Below are 13099 nucleotides of genomic sequence, written 5' to 3'. Positions count from 1 at the left end.
TGAGTCATTACAGTAAAACATGGACTATAAGTGAATTATACTATACAAATTCGGGTAACTACGGACAAAAATGATAAAATTGGTGTAAAACTCTTTAGGGGGGGTTTCCCTACTTCGGTCAAAGAAATATGTATTCAGCACATTAAGTGCTTTGATATTGACATTAACGACAATTCTTGTTTGTTTTAAAAAAACACGTTATTCGCATACGCAAGGAATTCACCATAACTTCCTCTTTCGTCACACCAAATCTTGCGGACGGCGGGAAATTTGAAAGCTCATTTTATAGTACCGATTACGGGGTATGCACATACTGAATTTGACAATTATTTATGAAACTTTAAACTATATAATCGCTTCTATAATAATTTTATAGGTTATGGAAAATTACATGAAACCATTACAGTGGACATACCTACACGATATGGTGCAATAATCACAAAGCAGCAGACAAATAGAGTATTCAAGTAGTGAAATGCCAAGAATTTTTGGAGACGCAATTAATTACAATCACAAACAGAATGATAAAAACACAGAAACATTACTAAATATATCAATTTTTCAGAGCTTGTTTGGTTTTATTTACTTTAAGGCCACACCAAATTGATATTTCGTTCCGCGGATTTACCGCTCCTATTTTTTTGAAAATGTAAAAAAAATTTTTTTTATTTTTTTTTGTGCGCCCGCACCTCCATTTTGATCGCCAAGCAGATTTTTTTCAGGTAATTATTTATTAAAAGGCTAAAAATAATCAAGTTTTATTTTTCTACGCTAGTTTTCGTGTTTTTGTAAAGGGAAGTTACCGATGCGTAGTGTTTTTATACTGTATATCGATCGGTTTAGCATGGGTTCAATAAATTCAATCAAAATGGCCGCTTCCGGTATAAACAATGTGGCTCGAAGTTTGGAAATTAAATCTTATTTTTGAAAATAAATATGTTTTGAGCATGCTTGAAGTCATTGTTGATCGTCTCATGCACTAAAGGATCATTATTTAAAGCAATCATTATGCAATAAAGCATATGTATCTGAGACTGGTAGTGATTATATTGCGTAATTAGTGACTCGTTTTGAATGGAAATCGGAATGATCAACTTAGTACCATTTTATTCAAGTCATAATACAAGGGACCAACATCATACCTCGTTACGACGATGCTGAAGATGTCACAGGTCAACTTAACTGGAACATGAGTCATTGTTTGGTCCAAATTGATGTATCAAGCTCATTTTTGATCAAATTCTGACAAAGCAACAGTTTTGAACAAACATCTTTTCACAAATAGCGATATAAACACTGGTCGGTATATACCGCAACATAAGTAAGCCTAAATATATCACCTTATATTTTGTTTTTATTTGCAACATAATCCGGGATTGTAATGCACTTGTCAATTGTAACCACTGCCCCGCCCACCCCTCGCCCTTGTTCCAGGGGTATACCAGGGACAGCAGAGGCATATTGAAAATAGTCGGGAATGGGCCTCACATAGGTATTCGGGGTTGCGGGGCCATTTGGCAGGGATTTTACCAGCAGTGTGTCCCTGCAGGTCGGGTATTTTACCCGGGTTTTGAGAGACCGGAAGTCAAAGTCCCCGCTATTCTGGACTTGGGGGGGGGCATATACAATTGGCTGGTGCATAAAAACATCTAAATAACCAAAATAAGAAATCTGAAAAATACCCTTGTTCTTTTTGTTTTAATAAGCACATGTCATTGCATTTCCTGTGATAATAAAAACAAAATTTAGTCTATGTTATATGGAGTCTGATGTTTGATGATGCCAGTGTGTAAGTGATCATTTTTTACAAATCCAAAATCAATCCTAAGTTATGTCTAAATACAGTTGCATATTATGTTAAACTGATTCAGGAAGATTTTTATAAGTCGTTTCAAACTTTACTAAAAGCAGGGTTATTTATTATTATGAATGATCGTCATATTAAAGTACGTTTTAATTATATAAGAAATTAGATTTATCCATATAATGTTTGTACTAAACACGGATGAATAAATAGTATGTTTTCCGACATTTTCTCAATGTCCATTAGAGGTTCAGTTCAAGATGGCATTAAAATGGCTTTAAGGGCAATTATTTTGAACAATCTTTCTTATTTATATTGAATATAAGGAAAAATATATTTTTCGCTCTTCGCTCGCTTCGGTTTTTATGAAAACTGACAAATTTTTTTTATTTTTTTTATCGCTCGCTCGCTCCAATTTTTTTTGGGCAAAAATCCGAGGAACTAAACATTAATTTGGTGTGGCCTAACCTGCAATATGGAAGTTTCTCCTTTCATCCAGATCCAAAGCAGATTGTTTTACTGTACAGACTAAATAGTGTACCGGGAGCAGATTACAAATTATTTGCAATACTTTTATATGAAGAAAAAGTTCATATTGATACAGTTGGAAACGAACATGTCATAGTTTAAAAAATGATATGTTAATATAATAGCAACCTATAGTTAATACATTTAACGGATAGGCAAAAACAATCTTTTGCAAAAGCATATAACAAAAAATTCCAATTATCCTTATATTAAGACATGAACAGTTGACCGGAAACTTTCCACTTATGTTAACAGACACACAAATAAATAACATAAAAAAATCAAAAGCAAAAAGAACTGGAATGGACTTAACAATATCAAAGACACAATTAAGTGCTCAATCAAAGAATGGTGGTCTTTTTGGGGCTTTAGCAGGCCTACAAGCAAACACAGTACTTCCAAAAGCAACAAAGTTTGCTCCATAGATATTGGCTCCATTAGCTACGAGCGCATTAAGTGGTTTGGCAATTACCGGAATAGGTAAACTATTTGGTTCAGATATGGTTTTTATTGATAGAAACAAACAACATACATTTATAGCAAAAGCTGCTCCATATCTTACAAAGGGACAACTTATTGCGCTTACTAAAACAAACGGTAACATTTCACTTAGATAAAAAAAAATTCAACAGAAAAATGAGGGAGGGGGGGGGGGTTCTACCGCTACTTTTGGGGGCATTAGGGGCACCCAAAACCTGGAAGAATATTCGGTATAGGTTAACAAGTTGATCGTGGACGAGGACTACAAGTTGATTCGCAAATAAAATAATTCAGAAGAATTTCCCGAATAAAAATAACTAATTTTATTTAAAAATATTCCCATCTCAAACTTTAACATAATGTTATGGGTAAAGCAGTAAGGAATTAAGAATTTTAAAGGTGGCTACAGTAAAGATTATATTACAAATACTACAAAAAAAAGAATGTCCGATCCTAAATCTTGACGATTATAATGGCAATGGAACACACTGGTGCTGCATAATTTCTTCACTTTATTTTGATCCATTTCGGTTACCCCACCTTCTGAAGTGCTGCGCCTGAAATTCAACAATCAATAAACAATATCAAGAAAAGTTAAGTTTACTAACCCTAACCCTATTTTAACTATGACATACATGTACTCTACAAAAAGCTAGAACCGTTAAACCCATCCAAAAATAAACACATTATTAAGAATTATTTTATAGAACATGGGGATGTTTAAAAGGTTATTACTTGATGCTGAGTCTAGAGTTAAAAAAAATCATTGGTACCTATGTACCTAACATATGATAGGAAATCAACAGACTCTGGTTTAATAAGATGGAACGATAATAATAAACAACTTTGTTTTGGATTGAATGATGGTAATATCACTGTACAAAGTAAGTGTGTTTTACATATTATTGTAGATGTCATTAAGCCCAAAAAAGGTTTAGCAGAACTATTGAGAACCAATTAAATAATTCGAAATTATAGTGAAAATAGTAAAAGTAAATTAAATTGGTTAAGATTTACATATTCTAACTCGTTTAAAAAATACAAATATTTAAGATATTCAACTAACAATGTATGGACAATAATGTAATTGATGATGTAATTTTAACACTACAGATAATGTAAATTTACACTAAAGATAGTGTAATTATGACACTTAAGATAATGTTAGAACAACATTAAAAATAATATATAATATAATGTCTTTACTAAAATTGAATGAATTACTTGAAAAGAAACAAAATCTACAGCAATAATTAAAGAATTTGATGATAACGTTTATAACTATAAATAAAAACAAGATGCTAGTCGTGATATGTATGACTTATTATTTAAACCTGTGACAAAAAAACATAGATGTACTACTGGAAGAGTTAGAAGAATTTGGTAAAAAGATTCAGGATATTCCCAAAGCAATAGAGGGTTTTCTCACTCGTGCACCTATTACTTAATCTAGTAAAGTAATGAAGAATTAAAATGACTATTGGAAGAGTAAGAACAGAAACAACTAAACCGCGCTAATGACATGAGCCAGTATCTGGAAGAACAACAAAAACAGATGAAGAAACTGACTGAGAAACAAAAGGAATTGATTTAAACAAAGATATTATTATACATGTATTTCATGATTATGAATTACTATTATTTTTAAACTTATTGAGTGAAGATAAAGAAGTTTGGGTAAAACAAGAGGGAATGTTACTTATAAGATAAAGAGTATATGTACTAAACTTAGCAATAAAAGAAAATAGATCCGGCAAAAACTATTGAATTAACTGATGCAGAACCAATGAAAGTAGGTTATTATTTAAAAGAACTTAATAAAAACTTTAATAAAATTGTTATCAAAACGTACAACGTTCATCTTAAAGATATAATTAAAAAACTAATCATTATCTGGGAAAGGATATGTAAAAGGCAATGTTCAAAGAAAAGCATACAAAATTACTTACGGCGGACAATACGGGGGTTAATCAATTGACATTCCACAACTAGTTAGTAACAATAAATTTGTTGCTAAAAACAATGACCATGTTGAACGTTATGAAAAGGTCGATTTTGATTTGATTGATTTGATTACAAAAAGAGTTGATACCAAAGACGTTTTCTCAAAATTATATAACTTTTTAAAGATATGTTAAAAAGGTTAACACAACTTTCTGGGAAGGAACCACATAAAAGAAGTAAAAAATATTCCAAGATTATAAAAGGTGAATGTGGAACGAAATTTTACAATAATCCTGATGAATTATTTGACTTTCTATTATAAATTGTAGATCAATAATTGCATTTTTCTTCATTATTTTACCTATCTCCTGCATAATAAATTGACAGTCATATCCACGTAAGTTATGAAACACTACTGGGATCTTAATCTATATAATCTATAACAAAAATTGTGCGCAGACCCTTTGTATAATCCTGTTGCATGACGGTGATCTCTAACTGGTCTTTCCTTATCACCCCCATAGTCTGATGCTTTGTATTTCCTTTTACAAATATGACAAGATGTGGCTTTCTTAAAATATTTTTCTTGTTGGTCGGTTATTATTATTTCTTAATTAAAATGGTCCTTCATTATTTTGACACAATACTCCTCTTTTTTTAACATGTTCTGTATGAAACGATATATTAAGACCATAGAATAATTATCATCATACGTACAAACTTATTCATATCCATACCCGCAATTGATAAGCGTGGTTGAGTTTTCTGATGGTTTAGTAGCTGGTTTAACTATCGCCTCAAAATCAGCAAAAAACACAAGTTCAAAGTTCAAAGTTTATTGGCAAAGATCGGCATACAAATGCCTATAGCCATTAAACACATAGTCATGGTGATAATATACACAAATAGAAACACACAAAGATTCAGTAGTACAGTACAGATCATAATACAAAAAAGACACAAAAACATAAAGCCAAAAAAACAAACACAAAAAACACACACAAAAAAACAACATAATAATAAGCCAATTGATTTATACTTAATTATTTCAGTAAATTTTAGAAACAGTTAAGGTTCCAGGGTAGTTTTTCTTAATTCCATTGCAAATTTGATAAATCTTACAGTATTAAGTAACTAACTAGTTGATTTGTTTAGTAAAACAGATTTTAACATTTTTATAGAAGGCCAGGAGGTGTTGCCTAAGTCAGTTTGTCTCAATCTATTGTATAGTGTACAACATAACATAAAAGGATACTCGTCTTCTATCATATTTGAAGAACAGCATTTACATTTTCTGTCAGCTCTGGCAGTATCAATATATCTACCAGTTTCAATTTCAAGATTATGTGCTGATAATCTAAAACACGTCATATATTTTCTTAGCCTATCATTTTTAATTTGTACAAGATAATTTTCAAAAGATTTTTTTTTTTTAAGTTTACAATACAACGAAAGTTTTGGCATACTATTTATAGAAGCATTCCATTCTTGAATATACTGATCACGAATTCTACATTTAAGTAAAGGAAGATAATTTATGTTTACATCGAAGTTAAGTCTCATATCCATAAAACCAAGATGATCAATAATGGAATTTATTCTCTTTGCCCAAGAAGAATTATTTATATTAGCATTCAAATCATTATATACCATATGTATTGGTGAATTTACATTTTTCTTTACTTTTAACCAAAATTTAACAGATCGTTCCTTGCATAAAATGGATAAAGGAAATCTGCCAAACTCACCATATACAGCAGCGTTAGGGGTTTGTTGCGTTACACCTAAAATATACTTAAGAAATCTTATGTGTAGCTTGTCAACTTCCTTAAAGATATATACCCCCCATACCTCTGAACCGTACAGTAAAATTGGAACAACCATAGCGTCAAACAAAGACAATTTGGTTTTAACATCGAGATGAACTTTGTCAAACAATGACAAGAGACTATGGTAGGCCTTTATAGCTTGATCATTTAGCATTTTTACTGCATGTGACATATTGCCTGTATAATGAAAGTTAACACCTAAATAAGTAAAGTTATCTACTATATTTACCAATTCATTGTTAATATAGAATTGTACATTTCTAGCTTGCTTCCGTTTTTCAAAAACACAAATTTTAGTTTTATTAACATTGATTTTTAAACCCCATTTAACAGAATAATGGTAAATAGCATCCATCTGGGCTTGTAAACTTGCTGGATCTGTGGTAAATAATACAATATCATCAGCGAATAAAATCATATACATTGATAAAAGTTCTAAATCCTTAGTAGTAAATGCTTGAAAATTTAAACTCTCAAAGATATCATTTATAAACAATATAAATAAAAGAGGAGAAAGAGGTTCTCCTTGTTTCAGACCGACTGTTATGTCGAAAAATTGGGAAAATTCCAACTCGCCAGCAGAGCATAGTTTAATACATGACTGTACGTCATTATAAAAACAGTTGATCATATTGGTCATTTTCCATCTAATTCCTCACGAAAACCAAACTGGCAATCACTAAACTTATTGTTCAGTTCACACCAACTATTTATTCTATTCCTCAAAATTAAAGAAAATATTTTAGAAGTAACATTAACTAATGTAATACCTCTGTAATTAGCAGGATCCGATTTATCCCCCTTCTTGAATATTGGGACAATAGCTCCCTTGGACCAAGATTTAGGGTAAAAACAATTGTCATATATATATAATTAAAGATGTGCATAAATATGGTGAAATAAAACCCTTTGCATCTATGAAAAAGTCCGCTACATTATTATCGTAGTCACATGACTTGTAACGGGACATCAGTTTTATAGTTTTACTAATCTCCTCAATGGTAATAGCGCAGTCGAGTTGATCAATATTCAGAGTATCGTTTCTAACGTAATCGTGATCATCCCTATTAAATTGCCCTTCAGTACAATTTGATACTTTAGAAAAATGTTTTAAAAAGTCATCAACAGAATTATTGCTGCTTGAGGTACTTCTGAATTTTTTAATATATTTCCAAAATTTGCGTGGAGAAGATTTACTCATTTGAGACAACCTTGATTTTTCCTGGCTATAAAACAATCCTTTAGATTTTCTCTTAGCTGCAGCAAAATTACGTCGTGCAGTAAGAAACGCAATCTTATTTATATCACTGTTATCTAAAGACAATAATCGCTTGGTTTTTAAAAATAAATCCTTGCTCTTTTTACAATTTTCATCAAACCAAGGACATTTGTATCGGGATTTTGAAGCCTTTGTAACATATGTTTTACCAAAGCATTTAAACGATATATCGTAAACAGTATTTGAAAATGTTTCCATACATTCATCAAGAGACATATTACCAGACAACAAATTAGTATTTATTTCATTAAATATCTCGGAATTTTTATGTAAATTCAAATCAAATATGTCCGTTTGTTCTGTATTCCAAACTACTTTATTTTTGTGCACAGAACTATTATCAATCCACGTATTATGAATATTTATACTAAACGTCATCGGGCAATGATCCGATAACTCGGACAGGTCTAAAACATGCATATTAATAACTGAGTTATAACAGTCATGATTACAAATTAGATAGTCAACCGTACTGGCAACAGGTTTATTTCTATAAACACCATGGTACGTATATTTTCCCTCCTCTAATCGCCCATTTAAAATGCATAAATTGTTCTCTTTACAGAAAGTTAATAATTTTAAACCAAGGCATTACACTGTTTATCGGAGTTTTTACGTACAGGTAAACTATTTACTTATGAATCTAATTCTGGCATGTTGACATAACGGTCCAGGTGTATCTCTGGAAAATGGAGCCATTAATTGCTTGTGATAATTGTCAAACCTTACTTTATTTTTTCCTGGTAATTGGATCTTGTGCGCACCATTTATCACTAAACAAACATCTGTATCAGCTTTGAGTATTCTTTCTTCTGTTAAGTGCTGTATGCAGTATTTACAAAATAACTTTCTATTATGATTTATTGATTGTGTATTCATTATTGTGTTGAAATCTTTTATCCATACATAATGGGATACTTTATTGTGCTCTTTTAATAAAAGATCACACGTCCCATTTATGGTTTTTATAGTCTTTGAAATAAATAATGGATAAATTGGGCAACTTTTATTGGTACAATTAACTCCATAGACATTAAATCTATTTTCATTAGATTTTCCTATTTTTGGGATATCTTTTATCTTTACTGGAAACTGAATACCTTCATAGTTAAGTTGTTCTATGCGTTTCTTATATTTAGTTATTCTTTGTGGGTTTGTTTTTGCGGGAAAGCAATGACACCAGCGAAAACAATCCTTGTCTGTTTTTAATGACTGCTGGAAATGGTAATATGAGGAACCTCTTAAAGCCTTATACTTAACAATGGTTATGCTATGTTTATCAACACTTTTAATTGTCCGACCAGATCCTTCTGAAATGCAATCTACAATTCTGTTTAGAAGTTCATTGTTTATAAAATTTAATTTTTCAACTGTATTGTTTCCGTTAATAAACCGTTAAGCCTTTGATTGAAAGTAACCAAACTTGTTTTTTGTCTATATTTGTGTTTTTAGTGCTAGATTTAATTTTATACCATGTTTCTGGTGCTTTACTATTTAAAACAATAGAAAGCGGCTTTTCTGTTTCCTCCAGCTGTATTTTAGGATCGTGTTTACTCAATATATATATGATTCAGATTCAGCAATTTAAGTATCCTTAGATACTTGTATCGGTGTTAATACCATCTTGTCTACCATTAAAATTGGTTCTTGTAATTTCATCACTATATACTTAAAAAGAAAATATTTACGCTTTAAATCTCCATCTTGTTCTATCATTTTTAGAAAAGGCACTTTTTACTCTGTTTGTACCGTCGCAGCACATTTTAATTAATCCAGGCTCTATATTCCAATCTTCGCCAGCAGCATACATACTTCAACTGGTATCGCAGTACATCTCCTTTTCCTAAGAAATTAAATTTATGAAATCTGTGGATAAAATAACTTCACTAGCTGGTGGTGCAATGTTTTTATTCCATATTCCTTTTTATATATTCTGCATTTTCTCATAACGTTTTTTTTTCGTTTTTCTCATCGTCGCTTAAATTCGTTTTACTTTCAATATGTTCTTTAGTAGAAGCTACAGTCATAATAAAGTAACGTGTTTTACTATTTCTTCCATCTATATTAATGCTTATATTTTTTAAAGCATATATATATACTGATTTAAATATTTCTGTATTATTAATCCTGTGGCATTGGCATTTTTGTGTATGAATTGAGTTGTTTGAAATTTCTTTGTTGGACTTTAAGTAATGCTTTTTTCTTAAATATGAGTTTAATATAGCAAAACGGTAATTACTGCGGGAATAGTACCAGCACCTGCTACAACTTCTGATTTGGACGGTACTAAAGTTAAAACAGCAGTGCATCCAATAAGACCGACGACTTCTTTTAAAGCTGTGCTTTCATTTCCACATAGATTATAGCTCTTTCTATATGGTGCGACTTATTTGGTTAAATGAGTTAAAAGCTGTCCTACATTTTCTATTTTAAAATCTGTCATTATATTATTTTTATTTTAAAAGGTAGTATGTATTGGAGACCCAAACAAGTGTGTCTGTAATAGGCAACTTTAAAATGGTAAGCACCTTATAAAGATAGCTGTAAAAGGGTTAACACAGTAAGAAAACCGTAGTAGTATGTAATGTTTCGTAGTTAGGGATTTATTTGGAATTTACTTGTGTTGAGCGTTTGCCAGATAGTCGATTTACAAAGCATTACATGGTTTAGTACCAAAATAATTGAACTAGTCAATGAATTGTAGATTCATTTAAAATCTACTATCTTGCAACGTTCGATTCTAGTAAAATCCAAATTGGTCAAAAGTGGGTTACGACGAACACATTACATACTGCTGGCCCCAATGGCCGAACTTGCCTATACCGTAATACAACAAACGGCCCCAATACCCTAACCCCCATTCGAGTACTGTATACATCAAATAACCACAATAGCCATACTCGCCCAAAAAGTAATGAAAACAGACGGCCACTAAAGTCATATTTCCTGAAAAAGGAAGCAAACGAGAAGCCCAAATTCTAATATGGTGTAAGGGAATATGTACCATACTAGCATACATACATATAATTTTAGATATATATGTAAAAGCAATTAATGTCAAATTTGACCGGAAATAAATATTTTGAGGTAATTTAGCTGTAAATTTTTGTCGTGCAGACTGTGCACTAAATTGGCAATTGTGTTATCAGTACTACGAGTCAGAAATATAGCAGAAGCGTAATAAATAAACAAAAACAAATATTGGCATGCTTGAAAAGGAAAACAAATGTTTCTTTAACTATGTGGGGACATTCGGCAAGAGCTTAGCGTTTGTCAAAGTTAATGTTGTGGCCAACACCGAATTACAGCCGCCCGAATGCTGTGGAACAAGATATTTAGTCCTCTGGCGTTAGGATGTACATAATCCAGGAAGATAGCCTTGGCAGTGTCCGAGAGACGTCGCAATTTTCAGTTATGAATACGGTCCTGTTGTCCAAATTCTGGTTTCAGGGCTCGATTCAATAAAACCATCGCTGCTTTGTACTCCACGACACTAATGTTCTTGTGCTTTGTCGAGGAAGAAGCTGTGGACTAAACATTAACCGGAGATGGAAGCGGGTTAGCCATAGCGACACTAGGGCTACAATACGCAACACTAACAAATGGAGATCCATTATTCCATCGTTAATGTCGTTTCCTCCGTTCATAATGATAATAGAGGGCTGCCAATATAGAGACAATATCCTTTCAAAAGAGTAGAAAAACACGCCTGTCTGTGAATCGACCACCACTGAGTCCAAATAGTACAATAGACTGACCATGGGTCAAACGAAAAGCATCTTCCACAGAACTGGCATCCTAGAGGACGAAACGAGTTAGTCAATTAACGTGGGAATCGCCCAGAATCAAAACATACATTGTCTTTGTTTAATTCCGAATAAATATGTTCGTAGTGGGCCGATACTGCCCAAAGTCTTCCACAAAGTATTGCACACATATTGGATAACATGTATCTATTTACGAAAGTAAGAAAATAGAAACCAATGATAATCTTTGTTTAAAAGTTTAATCAAACAAAATAAAATACTGAAAAACACAAATAAAACATTATATAATTAAGAATATCGTTGCAGGTTTTGGCACTAAGTCTTGACAACATGTTATTTGCTAAAATATAAGACAACTTATCTATATCGGACATACTTTGCAATAATGGATTAATTGTGTTCGCCTTTTCTAACAATGGCATTTGTATATTATTAAACAACTTACAAATGAATATACATTATCGGCCCTTTCCACTCGAATAGGGGCTACCCCGCATCTAAATAAGATAAAAAAAAGATAAGATAAGGTTTATTTAGTCGGCAAGACAGATATAAAGACAACATAAGCTCTGATGAGCTTTTATAACCGACTATTTAACAAATGTATATGGATAACATATAAAGCAGCTACAAGAATGTAAAACATACATAATTACAACATAAAAACCATGGGAGACATGCTAATCTTACCAAAAGATGTTTAAAAGAGCTTAAAAATTATAACTGACATGGTACACAAAAAATCACAATAATGCTTGGTTACAGGTATCCAGGTAGACATGCATGATATTTTCTAAAGCAGCTAACCAAAAGACAAAATAATGCAAATAACACAATGCAAAATAAGGCAGGAATACAAAAGCATAACTATGCAAAATTATATAAGAATACAAAACAATGCAAAGTAAGGCAACACTACAGAGCAATACAGACAACACAGTAAAAAATGCAAGTAAACAGAAAAAGAACAGATCATGAGTTTAACATACATGTACGTAGGTTGCTAACAAGAACTACAGATAAAAAAGCTATACCTGTGCTATGTTGTTTAGGCCCGTGAACAAGCAACACATTTACAGTCTTTACTATTCCAATTTGACTGATTACAAGTTGTGCTAGAGCGATATTCTTCGGGAAGGGAGTTCCACAGCACAGGCGCAGCATATCTGAATGTGTTCTTACCTGCAAGATAATAGAGTATTTGAAACATATGTTATATGAGTTTCGTTTAACAACAAGATTTTGAAGAACAACAGGTAATATTTTGTTTACTATTCTATAAGTTTCAATAGCCATGGTACACAGCCTTCTAACATGAAGTGTTGGTAAATTTACTTTTGTTGACAAATCTTGAAATGGTGAGCAGAAGTCATTATAAACAAATCTAAGCGCCCTTTCTAAGTTTTTAAGTTAAGTTTTCTAAGTCTAAGTTTTTCCATTTTCCTAGTTTTAGCTTCACCGCAAAAAT

General features: G+C 31.9%; 1 long non-coding RNA gene across 1 annotated transcript; it reads right to left on the bottom strand.

Moving 5' to 3' along the window:
• Positions 1-11499: 11499 nt before the first annotated feature.
• LOC128237113 (uncharacterized) lies at positions 11500-12731 on the bottom strand. Its single transcript, XR_008261498.1, has 3 exons — positions 12666-12731; positions 12077-12128; positions 11500-11662 (listed from the first exon to the last, which is right to left on the bottom strand). It is a non-coding gene; the product is annotated as an uncharacterized LOC128237113 (long non-coding RNA).
• Positions 12732-13099: the final 368 nt, after the last annotated feature.

Source organism: Mya arenaria, chromosome 6 (genome assembly GCF_026914265.1).
Source record: "Mya arenaria isolate MELC-2E11 chromosome 6, ASM2691426v1".
NCBI lineage: Eukaryota > Metazoa > Mollusca > Bivalvia > Myida > Myidae > Mya > Mya arenaria.
Note: the sequence above shows the minus strand (reverse complement) of the source record. Positions and strands in the feature narration are given on the sequence as shown.